A 13226-nucleotide genomic window follows, 5' to 3' on the forward strand; every position below is an offset into this window, starting at 1 on the left:
TTACTTTTTCTTACCTACTTGTATTATTTTGAATCCAGTATTAAATAGTAGGCCCTTGTGTACTGTTCTCTGTTTTAACACAAAGCCGCTAATATTATCAAATTGACCATGAAGGTAAGTCTTATACTATAGTGCAAACACACACACACACACACACACACACACTGTATACCACTCTTTCAGTCAGTAATAGACCATATAAACGATGATGGTAGTGCCATGTCTCCCAGGTGTATGACAGGCTATACCGTCATATAAGCATACTCTATGATGTACATGCAATAATAAAATTAGCTAATTCATTTCTCGCAACACACCGCATCATGAAGTGACATATGGCTGTATACATAATCATATATTTATTAGCAATAAAATTTATGTGCAGTGATCATTAGCTCTCCATCTATGGACTCAACAAACTATAGATAAAAATGTATTCAGGGCCCAGGTCAGCCACCAATGCCTGCCTACCAGTTCAGCTCAACTGTTTTATTTAGGAGGGTAGAAAAGTTTTATTCTTTCAGCTGGATAAGGGAAATGAGCTGAGGGAACCTCTTAGTGAAGAAGTCTCTGGAATCATAGAAAGAGTTGGGAGGAGAAGAGCCAAGGCACCATCATCCGTGCATTTTACATCCAGGTTACACAACATCACAGTCCTTTTGATCTTGAGCTTGACAATAGTGAACATTATCAATTAGATCATCTGTCTTTTACCCTTAGGGGTTACTTCACATAACTGATCTTCTTGAATTTTTTATGATTATAAATGAGCTACAGTGAAGACCGTTAGAGAAGCATGCTCATGCTTAAGAAGCTCTATAATCTCTCTGCTATCTAATTTTCTCTTAGTATCTCCTTCCCTGACTGTAGATATTCCAATCTGCAATTTTTTAGTGGAATGAGTGACTGACAATTTTCACACAAGTCCTTTTATTTAAAAAAAAAAAAAAAAAAGAGGAGGGAAAACTGACTACTACAGTATACAACCTGAAACCAAGAGCTGGCAACTAGCCTGGAGGGAAAAAAAAAAAACAGAAAAAAATTAAATTAAAAGGATTTCGTAAAACTATGTCTGCACTGAACACTTGCAGGCTTGTGACTATTAATAATAATACACCAAGACTACAGTTTATGGACCATCTACAATATACTAGAAATCATGAGTAAGATGATTTAAAGTAACAAGAGGGTATGCACAGGCGATATATCTACATTATGCTATGTTATTTGAGGGATCTGAGGAGGCATCCAAAAACCAATTTTCCATAAGTACCAAGAATTGGCAATACGAAAACACATCGTTTACATAGTATTATAGTTTTAGCCTTTCCCTAAAGGCTTGTAAGTTGAAGATTTGGCCCCCAGATGGTAGACTGCCCCTTAAGAGATGAGCAGATCATGAGGCCTTTAAGTTAGGCAATGGCTTCATCAACAGATGCATTTCACTGAAGATGATGGAACTCTTGCAACTGGAGCCTCCTTCAAAGATGTAGGCCACTCGGGCTTGTCCTTGAGGGGGTGCCCTTTGCCCTGGGCCTCTCCTTCCTAGATACCATGAGGGAAGAGCCTTGTTCTCCCCTACCTTTCAGTCATGATATTTACAGCTCCACCACCCTCTGAAGCAGTGGAATCAAGTGAGCCAGGCCTAACACTGTCTTCTCTTGGCTATGACTGAAAGCTTTCTGACATTGGGTACATGAAATGTCTGACACAAGGAGCCAAGAACATTTTTATTCCTTTTACATCTTTCAGGTATTTGCCACATTGATGAAAAAGTCTAATACATTGGCATAGAATAGAATAAAATAGAAAAAGCACATGTCAAGAAAAAGAAGTGGTCATCAATTGACCTTTTACTGAGTGCTTTCAGTATGCCTTGATGTGGCCATGACGTCATGGGCTCTCTTTGGCCTCAATAATATGAAGGATAATATTAGTTTTCTAATCTGACCCTCTTGCTTTCTTGCAATAGATTCCACTTGAAACATATTATTACTGCATTGAGAGAGGGATGTATGTGTGTGGGGACCAGAAGTCGACATTGGATGGGGAGCCACAAGTCATGGATGTCTTTCTCGATCACTTTCCATTTTATTTTGTGAGACGAGAGATTTTGGCAGGCCAGTGAACCCCAAGGATTCTGTTGTCTCCACCTCCCTGGTGTTGGCATTACAGCGCGTGTTATCAATCAGGCTTCTTCCATGGGTTCTGAGGGCCGCAAGTTCACATGGTAAGCATTGTCCTTTTTAGTATGGTCACAACCTCACTTCTGCTGTAGGATCCAAAGATAGTGATGGAGGACCATATTAAAGATGAACCCAGGATAATAACCAAACATAGAAACAAGAATCTGACTCTTTTAGTAATTGAAAGTTAAGCAACAACAACAACAAAGAAAGGAAATGGACACACATTATACCAGTGAAAAGCAAAGCAAGGTTTTCTTCTTTGACAACAAAGAAAGAGCATTTATATACCGTTCACATTTATGACTTAAAATAATCCACTGCTGATGAGGAACATCCTATATCTCCCTGGATAGCAGCTATAATTAGACATGACTCACGCACGCACCTTCTTTTCATCAGCTACTGCCAAGCACGCCCTCAATTTCTAAAGAAACATTTCTGCTCTTAGCGAAATAAACAGCAAAGGTGCTCACCCGGAATGGCAAGTGAGCACCTGGGCGGGGCTACACCTGCGCAGTGTGATTCTTACCCTTGATAGTTGGGTCAGGCGCTGGGCTTTGAAGGAGACAGAAAAACAGACGCCAGAAGCCTGGATGAAAGAAAAAGTTTCCCTCTCAGAACTCCTAATCCTGAGCAACTATGAGAAAAACAGCTCTCGAGGCTTGTCTACCAAATCCCTGGCTTAGATGCTCCAAACAGCCATGGCCCACAGAGGAACAGAAAGCTTACAATGACAGAGATGCCAGGCAGTGCAGTGTGGGACCCAAGAGTGGCAGTTTACTGGAGACTAGCACAGTCCCTGGGTGAAAACGAAGATTGTTAGGGACTCATTCGATAATATTGAATGTGACAAGCGGGTAATACAAGTCCTGATGGAGACGTGGCTGTGCAGGCATCAGGGGTTCTGAAGAGGCCTAACAAAACTATTCTAAAACTTAAAGATGATTTATTTATTTATTTATTTATTTATTTATTTATTTATTTATTTATTTATTTATTTAATTTATTGATTGATAGATAAACCAGGCTGGATTGCAACTCACTATATGGCCCAGGCAGGCCTCAAACCCAGGACAAATTTTCCTGCTTCATATTCTGGAATGCTAGAATTACAGTCACAATGCCCAACAAAAGTCCATTTTTATGTGACTTTATATTGTATTGATGGTTGTGTGTTTGTGTGTGTTTGTGTGTGTGTGTTCTCAAGTTTGTCAGTTTTATAGTACTAGGGATGGAACCCAGGGCCTACACATGACAGAAAGGAATTTTCTGCCACCCCACTCCCCAAAATGTTTATTTTTGAAAATACTAAAAACTTTAAAAGATCAGGGACACTTTCCTCAGGCACCAAAAAAAGTAGAAAATTATTGTTAGAGTCCCTTTGTGGTCTTCAGACTCGCCTTCACTGTCGGCTGGAGCGCACCTTGCCTTCCCTCCTGGGAGAGCACTTACAGTGATTTAGGTGAAGGAGGGTGTTTGGTGGACAGAAAGGGGAAGAAAAACCAAGATGGAGAACAAAAGCCCAGATGGGTAAACAGAGCAAGCCCTAGGAGGATACTGTTATTGTTTCTTTTCTTTTAACTTTTTTTCACTTTTTATTTTGGGGAGGTGTTGGGTCAGGCCCAGCTTGCCAAATAAGACAAATATAAGCCAGATGTAACAGTGTGCACCTGGGGTAGCTGGAATCCAGAAATCAGGAAGCCGAGGCAGGAGGGACGGTCGGGGATACATAATAAGATCCTAATCTAAAGAGGAGAAGGGGGAGGGGGGAGGGAAGGAAGAAAGAAAAGGAAGAAAAGAGGGTAAGAAGAGGAAGGAAAGACAGACAGAAGGACAGAAGAACAGATGGAAGGGCCACCCACGAGTTACAAGTTAAAAGGAAGACCCAGGCATGAGCAGTGGCTGCAGTTTGTAGCCCTCTCTTCATCGTTATCAGCAGCCCCTATTTTCCAGTCTGTGCTGGAAACACATCCGTGAACTTTCCACCCTGGTCACCAATCGGAGTTCAACATTTCCCAAGACCTGGGCTCTTTCTCAGCTTTTTTATCGCCTTGTGAGTCTGCTCGCCTAGCCTGGAGATAAATCTCCACTACCCCTGTGTAAGGAGTCTGGAATCCTCTAGTCGTTAAGTCACTCAGTTTTCTGCGGGATGTCAACTAGAAAGAAGGAGCAGCCAGGCGGTGGTGGCGCAGGCCTTTAATCCCAGCACTTGGGAGGCAGAGGCAGGCAGATTTCTGAGTTTGAGGCCAGCCTGGTCTACAGAGTGAGTTCCAGGACAGCCAGGGATATACAGAGAAATCCTGTCTCAAAAAACAAAAAACAAAAACAAACAAACAAAAAAACAAAAAGCAGAGAGAGAGAGGGGGAGAGAGAGAGAGAGAGAGAGAGAGAGAGAGAGAGAGAGAGAGAGAGAGAGAGAGAGGAGCAGGCCCAGCTCCAACGGGTTTCAAAGGTGTGAAGGACACCACCCTTGCTCTTTGCTGCCTCAGTGAATGGCTCCTGCTCAGAAAACCTAAGGCTCTCACCTACAGAGCCTGAGGGGAGAAACACCAGCCTCTGGCGCTGGCCTAGATGTGATCAGCAGTGGCCGTTGTGGAGGCAGACAGCTGCTGGGCCTGACTGGCAGGATGCCCATTGGCTGGGCAGTGCAGTCTACTTGGCGTCTTCACCTTGGCTGCACAGTGGCCTTTTCACGCTTGCTTTAGCTCCTTGCCGTTTGCGTTTGGATTCCCTTCCCTTACCTCTGACCAGGTTTTTTCTGTGTTGATTCAAAAACAAGACAGTTGGTGGCTGTGGTTTAATTCTGTTAGTTTTTGGGAGAAACAAAAATTATTTCCAAACCGGACTCCTCTCTCAAGTACCTGGGGATAACCATGCAATGCTGGCGATCGCAGGGCAGATTACAGCAGGAACCAACAGAGTGGTCTCTTTCATTGTTATGCAGGAGTCTGCCCGGCCCACGAACACCCCCATTGGGCCAGTCTCTTTGGATGTGGACATTCAGCTACTCTTCGCTCTCTGAGCGCCCTGCTTTCCGGATCCCTCAGAAGCTACTACAAGGCTTTGTATACTCCAGGTGGATCTGCTTTGTAGGCAGCCCTGAAAGACTAGGACTCATTAAAAATATTCTGTGACTCCCCCAATCCGTCAGTCAGCGGTAATTCTTCGATGTGCTCATCTTCTGAATGCAGCATTTGGTCCATTCCTTCAAAAACACCGCTCAGACTTAACCTTGAACTTACAATACTCCTGCCTCAGTCACCCCAGGAACTAGGCCTTTCACAAGAGTAAACTTTTCCTTTGTGTTATGTATCTTTGTCATTTTAATATGGGTCATGATAAAATCCATAAAAGGAAATTGGTTATATCTCTATAATGCTGTGCTTCCCCCCTCTCCCTCCTCCTGTTTACTCCCTTCCCCTCCTTCCTCCCTTCCCACTTCCACATTTTGGAGCATTATTGTTCATTTGCTTGTTTGTTTATTTACTGTAATCAGGATGATGTAATCTGGACTAACTGTATGTCTCAAACTGGCCTCAAAATCATAGCAAGTCTCCTGCCTTAGTCTCTCAAGTTCTGGAATAACAAGCATAAGCCACCCATGCCTACCTTCTGGGACTATTTTAAATTTTTACGCTATTTGATGATTGTATATGTCCATAGGGAATAACAAGGTGCTTTGATACATGGGTATATCATGAGTACAACATGACAACTGAAGGCTTCATCACACTTTCTTAACATGTTAGCGAGAACATTTAACATCAAGTTGTTTGAGTAACTTTGAAAATATACAGTAATTGTCATTACAATCTTCCGGCTATCAGTCAACTTCCCTCCTACTCCTCCCTCCTCCCCGTGCCTCATGTTGGCGGGTCATTTTCCATGTCATGCCTGCCTTTCTGGGGACCTTCAAAACTGCAGGTGAGTGCAAAAGATGGCAAGATACTCCCATCAGCCATTATGGCAGTTCAGAAGAAAACTGAAGACAGACGTTTTAAAGGTGTATTCAGGTAATTTTCCCAGGCCAAGGAGCCATATACAGAAGCAACGCGACATTCAAATCTATATTAGATATGGCTTCTTCAGGGAGAATGTGCACTTGTTCATGTGTTCCCAAACATCTTAGGAAGCTAGTCTCCTTTCTCAGAGTATGTGAGGCTGCACCCCCGAGGAAACTAGAATTTACTTATTTCCATTTAAGCAGAGGCATGTTGGAGTCGAGCTTTGCTGGAATGATTAAAATACACCATTTATATTGGTCTCATTAAAGCTATATCTTTATGGCTTTATGAAGTCTATATGTTAGACCTTCATCAGAGCCGAGGCTGTTACTCAGTTGGCCAAGGGCTTACCTAACATGTGTAAAGTCCTGGGTTGAATCTCAAGCACTGCACAAAGTGCGTGTGTCGGGGGGTGGGGGTGTGTGTGTGGCACTTGCCTGGCATCCCTGCAATTGGAGGTAAAGATAAGAGCATCAGTCGGGCGGTGGTGGCACACGCCTTTAATCCCAGCACTTGGGAGGCAGAGGCAGGTGGATTTCTGAATTCGAGGCCAGCCTGGTCTACAGAGTAAGTTCCAGGATAGCCAGGGCTACACAGAGAAACCCTGTCTTGAAAAAAAAAAAAAGATAAGAGCATCAGAAATTCAAAATCATCCTCAAAGCCATCCTATATGGCCAGCCTGAGCTACATGAGACTCTAGTTAAAAAAAATTAAACACACACACACACACCACACACAAACAGCATCATATTTTCTATTTTTCCCTTATCAGAAAAGAAAGACAAGAACAAAAGTGAGTGCATAACTGAGTATCTGTGTACCTGAGTACTGCTGACTGAGTACCTGTCTGTGTACCTGTGTGCTTAGCTAAGTACCTTGCTGAGTGTCTGGTGCCTGGTGGGTACTCCTGAGAAAAGACAATGTTGCTCTAACAGAACAACATCATCAAACAGAAACCTGAAATTGGGTTCTTGCTAGGAACCCATTTGTTAGCCAAGGAATCCTACCTAAAATAAAGCCCACGAGAACCTCACCCAGAGGCAGTGGGTTGGCATGCTATGGTTTAGACCCAACTCCACACCCAGCTCCAGGGCCCATGTCTTGGTTTCCAGCCTAGGCCATTCAGAATCCAGCCTTCTTTCCAGCCACTCCTGATTCGGTGTGGCTTCTGAGCCACCATAAAGTAGACAGACCTTGGGTATACAGTCCCACCACGAAGTCCTGCACGGCACCAGCCCAAAGCCACAGGACCAAATGACACCATCAGAAACTTGTGAAACCATAAGCTAAAATAACCCTTTCTCCTTTAAAAGTCAGCACCGCACTTCAGTCCAGGGTTAGCTTCTAGCCATGCAAGACACCTGCTTTGCTGTGATGACAAATGAAGCCATGCACAAGAAAATACAGCTGTGGTATGGACCTGCAAACATAGCACCCTGGAGACTGGGGCAGGAGGATCAGCCTGAGACCTAGGTTATATAGTTACACACATGCATACCCCAAACTATATACATATACACAAACACGCATGCATACACCACACACATGCACATTACACACACTCATACACATCATACAGACATACCACACACACATGCACACATACACTACACACAAGCATAACATACACATGCATACACACACACACCCCACATGCACACCATACATACACATGCACCCAAACACACCACATGCACATCATACATACACACACCCCACAAGCACACTACACACACACATGTGCACACACATGCACACACACAGCTTTTTTGCATTGCTTAGTAGCTCATGCTATCAGGGAGTGGTCCCTACATTAATTTCAGAGTCAGCTGCTCTGACAGCCCCCTCTGCAAGGGTGCAGTCACGGAGAAGAGCAAGCAGTTTCTCAGAGCAGCATGCCCACAAACAGTGGAAAGCATGGAGCCACGCCAATAAACACAACACACACTCCACTGGGATTGAACTAAGAGGGAACAGAAACTACATTAACAGGCCTGTAAAAAGGGGGACAATGAACGTTATAGCTAGCCTCGGGGTAGTAAATGCTCTGGGAAAGTGGAATCGTGGAGGTTTTACTTGAAATGGTTGGAGTTTATCCAGTTTTAGGTTAGGTATTTGTTCCGTTTGTTTAGTATGTGTGTGTAAGAGAAGGGGGAGGGAGGACAGGGAGAAGGAGAAGGCAAGGGAAAGAGACAGGGAGAGGGGAGGGGGAGGGGAGGACAAGTTGTGGGAGTTGGTTCTCCTACTATACAGACAGCTAGAACCTTTACCCACCGAGCTGTATTGCTGTCCCTAGATTGATTTTATGAGATCTATATACCAAGTTATACCAAGTGTCAATCATTTTCTCTCCTTCTTTGGGGGGAAAGTGATAAAATGAAGAAGAATCATTATATCTACAACCAGAAAGTACCAGCCTAGCTCTCACCACCCAACAGAGTGCCCTGTACACAATGGGCTCCGAGTGGACATCTGGACAATGAGTTTCTTAAGCAGCCATTCTGCCAGCAATTGCAGCTTACAACATTCACAAACTGCTGTCTTGGGATTTTTGTTTGCTTTATTTTTAAAACGAATATATGTTACTGTGATCTAATTGAGTAGCAAACGAGAAAGGCAGGTGTGATAATCTTCTCAACTTTATGGGAGTTAGAATCACCATGGAAACACATTCCTGGGTGTGTCTATATGTCTCTGGAAGGAAATGGTCACTGAAGAAGGAATCCAATCCTAAAGATGGGTGGGTGCGATTCACAGGTTGGGATTTCGGACTGAATTAAAGGGAGAGAGTGTGGATAACATTCTCTCTCTCCCCTTCCTGAATATGGTACAATGTGTCTGACCTCCTCTACCGTCACCATTGTGATGCTGCGGATCCTCGAACTTCTAGCCAACAGTAAACACTGCCTTCCTTAAGCTGTTATTATCAAGTGTTCTGTCACAGTGCTGAGACACATACTAGTGTGACAGGCGAGGCCCAGTAGCCAACACTGTAGAGTTTTGCTGCAGTATGTTTTCTTCTGAACGTTAACAGCCATTACAGAGCAGCTATATTACCCACAAGAGCCCCTCAACAAGATCCAGCCTGTTGGTGTTTCCTCACAGAGGGGTGGGGTGGGGTGGGGAGGGTTGGTCCGCCCTCCCAGAGTTTCTAGCCAATCACGCCTCACCTCGGTTGCCTCCCAGCTGGGTGTAATTCTACCTCAGCCGAACAGTTATCTTGGGAGGTACCAGAAAACGTAGAGCCTTAAGGCTAACCGAAGGCCTGGATTCCATGATGTATCTTCCATGAGTCATCAGCCATGATGGGGTGGTCCTTTTGCAGGGATGCAGGTGTTTACGAGTCTCCTCTGATCCTGTAAGTAGCTCCCCGTCTGTGCTCCCATAAGCTCCGTCAATTCATTGATTTACCAAATTGGACCTGGGTGACAATTTTTTCCTTTGGTTTGTTGTCGGAAGAATCGTCGCTATGATCCGTCCTCTGTGCCCCATCTGGAACGAGAAGACGTGTTCCCCAGGAAAAGTCTGTGTAATAGGTGTACTCAACCTGACCTACAATGCAGGGTCATGAGTCACCATATGCCGATGCTGAGGTAAAACCAAGCCTTTTTCTTTCTTACTTGGCTAGGCGTTTTATCCCAGCAATGGGAAACATTACTACTAAAGTTTCCTCTGTTTCTTCTTCTTCAAATTAAAATTTAAGAATAGGAACATGCATGTTATGAAAACGTTCTTACCACCTGGCTTTTGGAAAACTTGATTTTGGAGAGCAAGCAGTTCTTTCCCAGCATGCTTTTCTGCTAACATTTGTTTTGCTGCGGTTTTGGCTGTGTTATTTAGGAAATCCAATCTTGCTTCTTACCTCTTCTCATTAAAATGATGCCGGGTTAATGGACGTTATTGACCAAACACTTTTCCATTTAAAACCTGAGCTTAGATATGTGTTTTAGTGTAAATAAACTAAAAGTCAAGATGCTTGGATTTGGCTTGAAATCCATTGCCTAAGGGCTTTGAGTGACATCTGAATTAGAATAGCCCTATCCTAAGCCTTGCTTCTAGCTTGGCTCTCAAAAGTTCCTTGTGGGGGAGGGGGAAGGTTAAAGCTGGAAGCACACACCTCACAAAAGGGTGGGGTGGAGAGGGTTGGGCCACCCTCCCAGAGATTCTAGCCAAACAGTCCGGACTGAGGTTGCCTTCCTCGCGCTAAGTCATTCTCAACAGACCTGTCACCTAAAGATGTAAGACCCCATGAAGCCAGTGTACAGACGGTTTAATCAAGTCAAGAAAATTGATTGGAGTCTTTACTGCCACCTGGAGGTTGTTGAGCTGAACTGCAAAAGCAAGAAAAAAGATAAAGTCCCAAGCATTTTATGTTTTTTTCTATTACAAACTAACTAGCTTAAAAGGAAATCCTTGAGGGAAATGAATAATCCTTAGAAAGGTGGGAATTTCCACCAAGGAATGGGCCAACGAGCCAGAAAAATGGCTTGTTTCAAAATCATCCCTCCTGAGCTACAATGGCTATGCTTAAATCAGCAGCTATGTCTTAAAGTTGTATTTGCTATAGCTGCGCCACAGGGGAGGCTGTCAAGCCCCCACGTGGCTTCCTAAGGAGGAGGGGCTCAGGAAACAAGCAAGAATGAGTGCGTCGGGTATTTCCTGATTGTAGAACGGATGGTGATCTTGTTGGTGAGCTTTTTGTCGCCGTGAGGGAACTACTGGAGAAGTCAGATTAAACGAGAAACCTTTTGTTGCCGCTGCTGATCTCACAGTTTCAGAGCAAGAAACCTTGGTCATGGGCCTGCGGTAAGGCCGTGAACCATGGCAGGGTGTGAGACATGAGATGCTGCAAGCTCCAGAAGCCAGGGGTGCAGAGACACAGGAAACATCTGGGCTTCTAATGTATCACCTTTAAGTGTGTGTGCCTGGGATCTAACTTCCCGCCACGGGGCCCCAACTCCTAAAGTCTCCAGCACCCCCTAATGCCTCCTAAAGACACCCATGGTTTTTATAAGACAGTTAAGATCGAAACTATAGCACTGTTCACCATTCTTTATGTCCTAGAATCTAGACTCTCAGCCTGTTTTTTGGTGCATTTAGACAAGACAGATGTGAGATACAGCACGGAGATCTAATGTTCCCTCATGATTTTATATCCAGGGGAGGGCATTTCTTCCCCCAGTATTTAGAAAAATGCATCTTAAAAACCTTCCCATCTGAGACATTGCGGAGGATGGAGAACGAAGTGGTAAACTGTATTTTTCTCCCATGTGCTATTTTAAAAGAGCTGTCATCTATGATTGAGATTTCGCTTCTCATTAGGCTTTCTGTCTACTTTGTTTCTGAAAAGCTCTTGGTTTTCCATTCCCTTCCTGTGACTCAGACTGACTGGAGACTCATGACCTTGGACCCGAGGAGCTTGGGAAAGGGTTAGCTAGGTGGGTACTTAGAGGCCTCCCACACCCAGTAGACCTTCTGTAGGGAGTTTTGAGGTGACTCTTCTGCCTCACATGCTAGAGCCTATGGCAATGGGCAGAGCTATTTTCTGTATCTTGCCAGTCCTTACCTACTAGGCAAATGATGATCAGAGGGTCAGCTCATTAGCGCCAAACCATGGTTTGGCCTCCACATGGCAATCTGTCTTTCACAAGCAAATACGACAGGAGCAGAGAAGAGAACGAATGTCCTCGTGGGTGCTGTATGTGATATATCAAAACGGCTGGGGTAGCATCCACTGTCATCTGAGGTTAGTGAGCAAACTTCACAGGGAGATTTTAAGTGTCAGGCTTCCTATCGAGTGATTTGTTTCCTCACGAAACTGCCTGCACATGGCTTACCTTTCTGTAACCCTAAAGCAAGCTCTTTTTCGAGCATTGCCCACAGTTGTGTCTGGGACTGCAGTGGGATAGCCTATAATCATCTGTGGTTAGGTCTCTCCTTTTAAGTGATGCCAGAGTCATCACCAGCTCCAGGGATCTGAGAGCATTTCATGTTTCCAATGCAAGAAAACTGCCTTATGTCCAGCGTAGTTCTTTGAAACTCAAGGACAATAACACTCACTGAGACACTCTGCCTGTAATTAACTGCCCTGGGGCCCAGGGTACTCGGTTGGAGCTCATACTCATTCTTCCACTTACAGGGAAGCCATTCACACTGTCTTAGATGAAAGCAACCAGAGATGCCTGTGGAAAGAATTAGTATGTTTTAGAAATGAGAGCTGAAAGCAACAGACAAGTAAGTCTGGGGCATTGTGTTGATGTTAATCAAAGGAGAAGGCGAGGCAAATGGTGAGGGAGGGAGGTTCATGCTGTGTGCTTATAGTGAACTCCACTTCAGTAACACCAAGATAACAGGACAGGATGGTGTCCCAGGAAGGTCAGAGGCATCCTGTCCACTGGATGCATGGGAGTCATGTGTCAATGAACACTTGATAGTTGGAAGGGTAGAGAATAACGGAAATCAGTATGAACTTTGAAAGACACAAGTTAGATCAAGAGTGGGCATCGCCTAGTGGTAAAGTGCTCGCCTAGCAGGGACTGGCTTTGGGTTCAGTCCCCAACACCATTATTGTTTCAAAAGAAGAAAAAGAAAAAGAAGAAAGGAACCTCTGAAACCTATGGAGGAAGTTGGAAGAGGGAAAAGAGGAGAGCTGGCCTCAGCTGACCCACTGACCTTGTAGAAATTGACCCCTCCCCACATCAAGGGCTGAGCATCAAACCCTGGCCCCTGTATATGGTAGGCAAACACTTTGCCACTCAGCTATACCCTCAGCTCATTGGCCACATGCAAATTTCACATAAGATGGCTATCCTTTCTATAACCACACTTCATTACTGAGGTGGGATCCAGATGGTATGTATTTCATTGAGAGAAGTTTGGCATAGAATGTACCTAAATGATAATGTGAGTATGAATTTCCAGGGTTACAATGTATAGAGGTTTGGGTTGGGGATTTTGTTTGGGGTTGTGTCACGCACACTTGCGTGATGGCGGTATTTGAGGTGAAAACTTCAAGGAAAGTCAGCCTCCTGCC

The 13226-nt window shown here is 44.3% G+C and overlaps 2 long non-coding RNA genes across 2 annotated transcripts; one reads left to right on the plus strand and one right to left on the minus strand.

The window, feature by feature from the left end:
- Positions 1–8735: 8735 nt before the first annotated feature.
- On the minus strand, positions 8736–10298 carry LOC116081805. Its single transcript, XR_004115005.1, has 2 exons — positions 9931–10298; positions 8736–9685 (listed from the first exon to the last, which is right to left on the minus strand). It is a non-coding gene; the product is annotated as an uncharacterized LOC116081805 (long non-coding RNA).
- Positions 9116–12469, plus strand: LOC116081804. Its single transcript, XR_004115004.1, has 3 exons — positions 9116–9551; positions 9653–9786; positions 12333–12469. It is a non-coding gene; the product is annotated as an uncharacterized LOC116081804 (long non-coding RNA).
- The last annotated feature ends 757 nt before the right edge of the window (positions 12470–13226 follow it).

Source organism: Mastomys coucha, unplaced genomic scaffold (genome assembly GCF_008632895.1).
Source record: "Mastomys coucha isolate ucsf_1 unplaced genomic scaffold, UCSF_Mcou_1 pScaffold7, whole genome shotgun sequence".
Taxonomy (NCBI): Eukaryota; Metazoa; Chordata; class Mammalia; order Rodentia; family Muridae; genus Mastomys; species Mastomys coucha.